The 11,850-nt window shown below is 50.2% G+C and overlaps 1 protein-coding gene across 2 annotated transcripts in view; it reads right to left on the reverse strand.

Moving 5' to 3' along the window:
- B3GNTL1 (UDP-GlcNAc:betaGal beta-1,3-N-acetylglucosaminyltransferase like 1) overlaps nt 1-6,255 on the reverse strand; it is a 178,363-nt gene extending 172,108 nt beyond the window's left edge. Inside the window, exon 1 of one of the 2 annotated variants that reach the window (XM_044296481.1) lies at nt 5,947-6,255. The gene's annotated coding sequence lies outside the window, so the exon portion shown is untranslated. The remainder of the gene's footprint in view (nt 1-5,946) is intronic. The other variant, XM_044296482.1, reaches the window with a different exon arrangement.
- Between the last annotated feature and the right edge of the window lie 5,595 nt (nt 6,256-11,850).

The following is an 11,850-nucleotide window of genomic DNA, read 5'->3' on the forward strand; positions in this document are numbered from 1 at the left end:
CACCCCCACTGTCAGATATACACAGCATCACTCTGCAGCCCCCCCCCCCACTGTCACATATACACAGCATCACTCTGCAGCCCCCCCCCCACTGTCAGATATACATATACACAGAATCACTCTGCAGCCCCCCCCCCCCCCCACTGTCAGATATACACAGAATCACTCTGCAGACCCCCACTGTCACATATACACAGAATCACTCTGCAGCCCCCCTACCCCCACTGTCAGATATACACAGAATCACTCTGCAGCCCCCCCCCCCACTGTCACATATACACAGAATCACTCTGCAGCCCCCCCCCACTGTCACATATACACAGAATCACTCTGCAGCCCCCCCCCCCACTGTCACATATACACAGAATCACTCTGCAGCCCCCCCCCACTGTCACATATACACAGAATCACTCTGCAGCCCCCCCCCCTTACTGTCACATATACACAGAATCACTCTGCAGTCCCCCGTCCCCCCACTGTCACATATACACAGAATCACTCTGCAGTCCCCCCTTACTGTCAGATATACACAGAATCACTCTGAAGCCCCCCCCCCCACTGTCACATATACACAGCATCACTCTGCAGCCCCCCCCACTGTCACATATACACAGAATCACTCTGCAGTCCCCCCTTACTGTCAGATATACACAGAATCACTCTGCAGTCCCCCCTTACTGTCACATATACACAGAATCACTCTGAAGCCCCCCCCCCCACTGTCACATATACACAGCATCACTCTGCAGCCCCCCCCCCCCACTGTCACATATACACAGAATCACTCTGCAGCCCCCCCCCCCCCACTGTCACATATACACAGAATCACTCTGCAGCCCCCCCCACTGTCACATATACACAGAATCACTCTGCAGCCCCCCCCCCCCACTGTCACATATACACAGAATCACTCTGCAGCCTCCCCCCACTGTCAGATATACACAGAATCACTCTGCAGCCCCCCCCCCCATCATCACATATACACAGAATCACTCTGCAGCCCCCCCCCCCACTGTCAGATATACACAGAATCACTCTGCAGCCCCCCTTACTGTCACATATACACAGAATCACTCTGCAGCCCCCCCCCCCCACTGTCACATATACACAGAATCACTCTGCAGCCCCCCACTGTCACATATACACAGAATCACTCTGCAGACCCCCACTGTCACATATACACAGAATCACTCTGCAGCCCCCCACCCCCACTGTCAGATATACACAGAATCACTCTGCAGCCCCCCCCCACTGTCACATATACACAGAATCACTCTGCAGCCCCCCCCCCCACTGTCACATATACACAGAATCACTCTGCAGCCCCCCCCTTACTGTCACATATACACAGAATCACTCTGCAGCCCCCCCCCCCACTGTCAGATATACACAGAATCACTCTGCAGCCCCCCCCCCTTACTGTCAGATATACACAGAATCACTCTGCAGTCCCCCCCCCCCACTGTCACATATACACAGAATCACTCTGCAGTCCCCCCTTACTGTCAGATATACACAGAATCACTCTGAAGCCCCCCCCCCCCACTGTCACATATACACAGCATCACTCTGCAGCCCCCCCCCTTACTGTCACATATACACAGAATCACTCTGCAGCCCACTGTCACATATACACAGCATCACTCTGCAGCCCCCCCCTTACTGTCACATATACACAGAATCACTCTGCAGCCCCCCCCCCCACTGTCAGATATACACAGAATCACTCTGCAGCCCCCCCCCCACTGTCACATATACACAGAATCACTCTGCAGCCCCCCCCCCCCCCACTGTCACATATACACAGAATCACTCTGCAGTCCCCCCTTACTGTCAGATATACACAGAATCACTCTGCAGCCTCCCCCCACTGTCAGATATACACAGAATCACTCTGCAGCCCCCCCCCCCCCATCATCACATATACACAGAATCACTCTGCAGCCCCCCCCCCCCACTGTCAGATATACACAGAATCACTCTGCAGCCCCCCTTACTGTCACATATACACAGAATCACTCTGCAGCCCCCCCCCCCACTGTCACATATACACAGCATCACTCTGCAGCCCCCCCCCCCACTGTCACATATACACAGAATCACTCTGCAGCCCCCCACTGTCACATATACACAGAATCACTCTGCAGCCCCCCACTGTCACATATACACAGAATCACTCTGCAGCCCCCCACTGTCACATATACACAGAATCACTCTGCAGCCCCCCCCCACCCCCACTGTCAGATATACACAGCATCACTCTGCAGCCCCCCCCCCCACTGTCACATATACACAGCATCACTCTGCAGCCCCCCCCCCCACTGTCACATATACACAGAATCACTCTGCAGCCCCCACTGTCACATATACACAGAATCACTCTGCAGCCTCCCCCCACTGTCAGATATACACAGAATCACTCTGCAGCCCCCCCCCCCCACTGTCACATATACACAGAATCACTCTGCAGCCCCCCCACTGTCACATATACACAGAATCACTCTGCAGCCCCCCCCACTGTCACATATACACAGAATCACTCTGCAGCCCCCCTTACTGTCACATATACACAGAATCACTCTGCAGCCCCCCCCCACTGTCAGATATACACAGAATCACTCTGCAGCCCCCCCACCCCCACTGTCAGATATACACAGAATCACTCTGCAGCCCCCCCCCCCACTGTCAGATATACACAGAATCACTCTGCAGCCTCCCCCCACTGTCAGATATACACAGAATCACTCTGCAGCCCCCCCCCCCCATCATCACATATACACAGAATCACTCTGCAGCCCCCCCCCCCACTGTCAGATATACACAGAATCACTCTGCAGCCCCCCTTACTGTCACATATACACAGAATCACTCTGCAGCCCCCCCCCCCCACTGTCACATATACACAGCATCACTCTGCAGCCCCCCCCCCCCACTGTCACATATACACAGAATCACTCTGCAGCCCCCACTGTCACATATACACAGAATCACTCTGCAGCCCCCCACTGTCACATATACACAGAATCACTCTGCAGCCCCCCACTGTCACATATACACAGAATCACTCTGCGCCCCCCCCCACCCCACTGTCAGATATACACAGCATCACTCTGCAGCCCCCCCCCCACTGTCACATATACACAGCATCACTCTGCAGCCCCCCCCCCCCACTGTCACATATACACAGAATCACTCTGCAGCCCCCACTGTCACATATACACAGAATCACTCTGCAGCCTCCCCCCACTGTCAGATATACACAGAATCACTCTGCAGCCCCCCCCCCCCACTGTCACATATACACAGAATCACTCTGCAGCCCCCCCACTGTCACATATACACAGAATCACTCTGCAGCCCCCCCCACTGTCACATATACACAGAATCACTCTGCAGCCCCCTTACTGTCACATATACACAGAATCACTCTGCAGCCCCCCCCCCACTGTCAGATATACACAGAATCACTCTGCAGCCCCCCCACCCCCTGTCAGATATACACAGAATCACTCTGCAGCCCCCCCCCCCCCCACTGTCAGATATACACAGAATCACTCTGCAGCCCCCCCCCCCACTGTCAGATATACACAGAATCACTCTGCAGCCCCCCCACTGTCACATATACACAGAATCACTCTGCAGCCCCCCCACTGTCACATATACACAGAATCACTCTGCAGCCCCCCTTACTGTCACATATACACAGAATCACTCTGCAGCCCCCCCCCCCCACTGTCAGATATACACAGAATCACTCTGCAGCCCCCCCACTGTCACATATACACAGAATCACTCTGCAGCCCCCCCACTGTCACATATACACAGAATCACTCTGCAGCCCCCCTTACTGTCACATATACACAGAATCACTCTGCAGCCCCCCCCCCACTGTCAGATATACACAGAATCACTCTGCAGCCCCCCTTACTGTCACATATACACAGAATCACTCTGCAGCCCCCCCCCCCACTGTCAGATATACACAGAATCACTCTGCAGCCCCCCTTACTGTCACATATACACAGAATCACTCTGCAGCCCCCCCCCCACTGTCACATATACACAGAATCACTCTGCAGCCCCCCCCCACTGTCAGATATACACAGAATCACTCTGCAGCCCCCCCCCCCACTGTCACATATACACAGAATCACTCTGCAGCCCCCACTATCACATATACACAGAATCACTCTGCAGCCTCCCCCCACTGTCAGATATACACAGAATCACTCTGCAGCCCCCCCCCCACTGTCACATATACACAGAATCACTCTGCAGCCCCCCCACTGTCACATATACACAGAATCACTCTGCAGCCCCCCCACCCCCCCCACTGTCACATATACACAGAATCACTCTGCAGTCCCCCCCTTACTGTCAGATATACACAGAATCACTCTGCAGCCCCCCCCCCACTGTCAGATATACACAGCATCACTCTGCAGCCCCCCCACTGTCACATATACACAGAATCACTCTGCAGTCCCCCCTTACTGTCAGATATACACAGCATCACTCTGCAGCCCCCCCACTGTCACATATACACAGAATCACTCTGCAGTCCCCCCTTACTGTCACATATACACAGAATCACTCTGCAGCCCCCCCCCCCCACTGTCACATATACACAGCATCACTCTGCAGCCCCCCCCCCCACTGTCACATATACACAGCATCACTCTGCAGCCCCCCCCCCCCACACCCACTGTCAGATATACACAGCATCACTCTGCAGCCCCCCCACTGTCACATATACACAGAATCACTCTGCAGCCCCCGCCACCCCCACTGTCATATACACAGAATCACTCTGCAGCCCCCCCCCCCACTGTCACATATACACAGAATCACTCTGCAGCCCCCCCCCCCCACTGTCAGATATACACAGAATCACTCTGCAGCCCCCCCCCCCTTACTGTCACATATACACAGTATCACTCTGCAGTCTCCCCCGTCACATATACACAGTGTCACTCTGCAGCCCCCCCCCCCCCACTATCACATATACACAGTATCACTCTGCAGTCCCCTGTCACATATACACAGTATCACTCTGCAGTCTCCCCCGTCACATATACACAGTATCACTCTGCAGTCTCCCCCGTCACATATACACAGTATCACTCTGCAGTCTCCCCCGTCACATATACACAGTATCACTCTGCAGTCTCCCCCGTCACATATACACAGTATCACTCTGCAGTCTCCCCCGTCACATATACACAGTATCACTCTGCAGTCTCCCCCGTCACATATACACAGTATCACTCTGCAGTCTCCCCCGTCACATATACACAGTATCACTCTGCAGTCCCCCGTCACATATACACAGTATCACTCTGCAGTCTCCCCCGTCACATATACACAGTATCACTCTGCAGTCCCCCGTCACATATACACAGTATCACTCTGCAGTCTCCCCCGTCACATATACACAGTATCACTCTGCAGTCCCCCGTCACATATACACAGTATCACTCTGCAGTCTCCCCTGTCACATATACACAGTATCACTCTGCAGTCTCCCCCGTCACATATACACAGTATCACTCTGCAGTCCCCCGTCAGATATACACAGTATCACTCTGCAGTCCCCCGTCACATATACACAGTATCACTCTGCAGTCTCCCCGTCACATATACACAGTATCACTCTGCAGTCCCCCGTCACATATACACAGTATCACTCTGCAGTCTCCCCGTCACATATACACAGTATCACTCTGCAGTCCCCCGTCACATATACACAGTATCACTCTGCAGTCCCCCGTCACATATACACAGTATCACTCTGCAGTCTCCCCGTCACATATACACAGTATCACTCTGCAGTCCCCCGTCACATGTACACAGTATCACTCTGCAGTCCCCCCACTATTACATATACACAGTATCACTCTGCACCCCCCTCCCCCGTAATGGTTTGTCCCTCTTCCCACCACTCACCTAAAAGCTCCTGCAGCACCACGTGGTTTTACTCTCCAGCATGAACTCCCGCAATATCCGGGGCAGGTATTTCCTGTGATTGGCTAGTCGCACTTACCTTCTCCTTTTTCATTGGCTGACCCGTATGTCCTTCATTCCTGTTAGTGCTGATCACAACATTGGGGTTAACCCTTTCGTAGCCGCACGTGCATCGTCTGTTAAATATTTCAGTGCAGCACAGGAGCTTTTCACTCTGCTGTGCACAGTTCTTCTACCACACTGCTGTATCTGAGCCTGTGCTGTGAAACTGACTGCTGTGGTACTGTAACCCCTCACGGAGCCCGCCTGGTGTCACTGTCACTACTGGCCTCCTGTATGGAACAATCCGTCCGTGTTTCACCCGTGTTTGGTCAATGTTTTCATTTTTTGTTCTCTGTCATCCATCTTGTGTCATCCATATTTCATGGAAGCTGCTCTGCTAAAGATTAATTTCCAGAGCATCTCCTTTCGTTTACGGTCCGTTTTTTTGCGTTCCGTATACGGAACCATTCATTTCAATGGATCTGCAAAAAAAAAAACGGAAGGTACATATGCCTTCTATTTCCGTTTTTCCGTTCAAAGATAGAACAGGTCCTATTATTGTCCGCATAACGGACAAGGATAGTACTGTTCTATCAGGGGCCAGCTGTTCCGTTCCGTAAAAAACGGACGTCATCCGTATTTTTTGTGGATCCGTTTTTTGCGCATCGCAAAATACAGAAAAAGCCACACGGCCGTATGCAAGACACCTCAGACCTCATGCACACGGCCTGTGTCCGGCCGTGGCCTTATTGCAGCCCGCATACAGCATTGGAGCCGCAATAATTGGCATGGGGGGGGGGGCGCCGTTTTCGTCTCAGGCAGCAGAAAGGCTAGGTGCACCGATGGGTCCGGGTCAGTCAGCTGCACCTATGTGCACGCGAAAGCTCCCGCGACCTGCCCCTGTACCAGCGCCTCCTGTACAGGGATAAGAACTGCACTGGATCCTGGCCGGCGATGGATATGTCACTTATCGCCCGGACACGTCTCTCTTCCACCTCACGAGTCTGTGCAGTGCTGCTGCAGCCATGCTCTGCTACATCACCCCATGTGTGCACTTATGCAAATGAAAAACGCCTGTCTAGCCGCTAGCGCCTGGGGAGGGGGCCCTGGCCGCTAGAAGTTTCTAATTTGCATGGGTCCGTTAGTAGTAGACATAGGTCCGCACCTCAGGTGATCTAGCAGGTCTGGGGCGCAGCAGCAGCACGGCTCGGCCAATAACTCAGACATCCAGTTGCGCTACATTAACACGACCGTAGTGTTTTGCGGATGCACAAAACACGGATACCGGCCCACTTGCTTTCCACAATTTGCCGGCGGCACACGGCCACCGCTTCCATAGAAATTGCATACAAGAATTGGACATTCTCCATCTTTTTTGCCGGGCTACGGATGCGGACAGCACGCGGTGTTCTGTCCGCATCTTGAAATGGATGGGTCTTCACCCGTGCTACGGATGCGGACTAATTCATACGGTCGTGGGAACGTAGCCCTAAACTGACCCATTCATTCCCATGGGGTCTTCTGTTTTTGTTTTTTTTTTGCAAACCCATTGAAATGAATGGTTCCGCATACGCTCCGGAAAAAAAAAAAGGGGGCGATTTCAACCGTTTGTTGGGGTAAAAATCAAAAAACGAACCATCGTTTTTGGCGACCGATTACAGATTGCAATCGAAGAGTAGTCGGCCATCTTTGAAAGTGCTATGATCCCATAGAGGACAGTCAGTGTCACCCCAGACGTATATGGAGTAAAAGGTGTACAGCGGTGTCCCCAAAATGATCCCTTAGCGCCAGAGCTGATGAGGAGCTCGGCCGCCGTGTCCCCAGTGAGGTGTCATCTCATTATAAGCACTAATTGTTCTTCACACAATGCCCTCACACATGGAGGCGCGTCCTGATAGTGCCGCCATTGTGTGCCGAGCGCCTGCCTGCTGTTTATTTACCGTCCCCGCAGTGACAATGGCTTCTGTGTGCGGAGGACGAGCTCAGGCTGTGGCAACAGCGACTGGAAAATTTATAGTTTATCAAACACGGATGGACGGTACGCCACTGCCGCCATCTTGGATTCTCCATTACTGTCACTGATTTAAGAACCCACGATCATCTGATGAGAAAAGACTGGAGGCGAAAATGTTCATTTTGTTACTAAAGATGGAGGAGATTATAGAGCAGATGACAATTAAGTCACCTACTATGTAAGCCACTACAACCCCCATCATTTCATCTTTACTGTCTGCTAAACTATTGTATCCAGTCCTATCCTGTGTGATACTGTCTGCTGAGCTGTGTATCTAATCCTGCCATGTGTGATACTGTCTGCTGAGCTGTGTATCTAATCCTGCCATGTGTGATACTGTCTGCTGAGCTGTGTATCTAATCCTATCATGTGTGATACTGTCTGCTGAGCTGTGTATCTAATCCTATCATGTGTGATACTGTCTGCTGAGCTGTGTATCTAATCCTATCCTGTGTGATACTGTCTGCTGAGCTGTGTATCTAATCCTGCCATGTGTGATACTGTCTGCTGAGCTGTGTATCTAATCCCACCATGTGTGATACTGCCTGCTAAGCTGTGTATCTAATCCTATCATGTGTGATACTGTCTGCTGAGCTGTGTATCTAATCCTATCATGTGTGATACTGTCTGCTGAGCTGTGTATCTAATCCTATCCTGTGTGATACTGTCTACTGAGCTGTGTATCTAATCCTACCATGTGTGATACTGTCTGCTGAGCTGTGTATCTAATCCTATCATGTGTGATACAGTCTGCTGAGCTGTGTATCTAATCCTATCATGTGTGATACTGTCTGCTGAGCTGTGTATCTAATCCTATCCTGTGTGATACTGTCTGCTGAGCTGTGTATCTAATCCTATCATGTGTGATACAGTCTGCTGAGCTGTGTATCTAATCCTATCATGTGTGATACTGTCTGCTGAGCTGTGTATCTAATCCTATCCTGTGTGATACTGTCTGCAGAGCTGTGTATCTAATCCTATCATGTGTGATACTGTCTGCTGAGCTGTGTATCTAATCCTCTCCTGTGTGATACTGTCTGCTGAGCTGTGTATCTAATCCTATCCTGTGTGATACTATCTGCTGAGCTGTGTATCTAATCCTATCATGTGTGATACTGTCTGCTGAGCTGTGTATCTAATCCTATCCTGTGTGATACTGTCTGCTGAGCTGTGTATCTAATCCTGCCATGTGTGATACTGTCTGCTGAGCTGTGTATCTAATCCTATCATGTGTGATACTGTCTGCTGAGCTGTGTATCTAATCCTATCATGTGTGATACTGTCTGCTGAGCTGTGTATCTAATCCTATCCTGTGTGATACTGTCTGCTGAGCTGTGTATCTAATCCTGCCATGTGTGATACTGTCTGCTGAGCTGTGTATCTAATCCTATCATGTGTGATACTGTCTGCTGAGCTGTGTATCTAATCCTATCCTGTGTGATACTGTCTACTGAGCTGTGTATCTAATCCTACCATGTGTGATACTGTCTGCTGAGCTGTGTATCTAATCCTATCATGTGTGATACAGTCTGCTGAGCTGTGTATCTAATCCTATCATGTGTGATACTGTCTGCTGAGCTGTGTATCTAATCCTATCCTGTGTGATACTGTCTGCTGAGCTGTGTATCTAATCCTATCATGTGTGATACAGTCTGCTGAGCTGTGTATCTAATCCTATCATGTGTGATACTGTCTGCTGAGCTATGTATCTAATCCTATCCTGTGTGATACTATCTGCTGAGCTGTGTATCTAATCCTATCATGTGTGATACTGTCTGCTGAGCTGTGTATCTAATCCTATCATGTGTGATACTGTCTGCTGATCTGTGTATCTAATCCTACCATGTGTGATACTGTCTGCTGAGCTGTGTATCTAATCCTACCATGTGTGACACTGTCTGCTGAGCTGCTGTATCTAATCCGATCATAGGATCAGCAGTCAGTATCACACATGATAGGATTAGATACACAGCTCAGCAGACAGTATCACACATGGCAGGATTAGATACACAGCTCAGCAGACAGTATCACACATGATGGGATTAGATACACAGCTCAGCAGAAAGTATCACACATGATGGGATTAGATACACAGCTCAGCAGACAGTATCACACAGGATAGGATTAGATACACAGCTCAGCAGACAGTATCACACATGATAGGATTAGATACATAGCTCAGCAGACAGTATCACACATGATAGGATTAGATACACAGCTCAGCAGACTGTATCACACATGATAGGATTAGATACACAGCTCAGCAGACAGTATCACACAGGATAGGATTAGATACACAGCTCAGCAGACAGTATCACACATGATAGGATTAGATACACAGCTCAGCAGACTGTATCACACATGATAGGATTAGATACACAGCTCAGCAGACAGTATCACACATGATAGGATTAGATACACAGCTCAGCAGACAGTATCACACATGATAGGATTAGATACACAGCTCAGCAGACGGTATCACACATGATAGGATTAGATACACAGCTCAGCAGACAGTATCACACAGGATAGGATTAGATACACAGCTCAGCAGACAATATCACACATGATAGGATTAGATACACAGCTCAGCAGTCAGTATCACACATGATAGGATTAGATACACAGCTCAGCAGGCAGTATCACACAGGATAGGATTAGATACACAGCTCAGCAGACAGTATCACACATGGCAGGATTAGATACACAGCTCAGCAGGCAGTATCACACATGATAGGATTAGATACACAGCTCAGCAGACAGTATCACATATGATAGGATCAGATACATAGCTCAGATGACAGTATCACACATGGTAGGCTTAGATACACGGCTCAGCAGACAGTATCACACATGGCAGGATTAGATACACAGCTCAGCAGGCAGTATCACACATGATAGGATTAGATACACAGCTCAGCAGACAGTATCACATATGATAGGATCAGATACATAGCTCAGCTGACAGTATCACACATGGTAGGCTTAGATACACGGCTCAGCAGACAGTATCACACATGGCAGGATTAGATACACAGCTCAGCAGGCAGTATCACACATGATAGGATTAGATACACAGCTCAGCAGACAGTATCACATATGATAGGATCAGATACATAGCTCAGCTGACAGTATCACACAGTATAGGATAAGGCTACTTTCACACCTGCGTTCTGAACGGATCCGATCATATTAATAACTTAAAAAAATTCAAAGTGTGAAAGTAGCCTGAGCGGATCCGTTCAGACTTTCAATGTAAAGTCAATGGGGGACGGATCCGCTTGAAGATTGAGCCATATGGTGACATCTTCAAGCGGATCCGTTCCCATTGACTTACATTGTAAGTCTGAACGGATCCGCTCGCCTCCGCACGGCCAGGCGGACAGCTGAACGCTGCAAGCAGCGTTCAGCTGTCCGCCTGTCCGTGCGGAGGCGAGCGGAGCGGAGGCTGAACGCTGCCAGACTGATGCAGTCTGAGCGGATCCGCTCCATTCAGACTGCATCAGGGCTGGACGGAGGCGTTCGGGTCCGCTCGTGAGCCCCTTCAAACGGAGCTCACGAACGGACCTATGAACGCTAGTGTGAAAGTAGCCTTAGATACACAGCTTAGCAGACAGTATCACACATGGTAGGATTAGATACACAGCTCAGAAGACTGTATCACACATGATTGGATACATAGCTCAGCAGACAGTATCACACAGGATAGGAATAGATACACAGCTTCGCAGGCAGTATCACACATGATAGGATTAGATACACAGCTCAGCAGACAGTATCACACAGGATAGGATTAGATACACAGCTTCGCAGGCAGTATCACACATGAT

The sequence above is a fragment of the Bufo gargarizans genome, chromosome 6 (assembly GCF_014858855.1).
Source record: "Bufo gargarizans isolate SCDJY-AF-19 chromosome 6, ASM1485885v1, whole genome shotgun sequence".
In the NCBI taxonomy this organism is placed as follows: domain Eukaryota; kingdom Metazoa; phylum Chordata; class Amphibia; order Anura; family Bufonidae; genus Bufo; species Bufo gargarizans.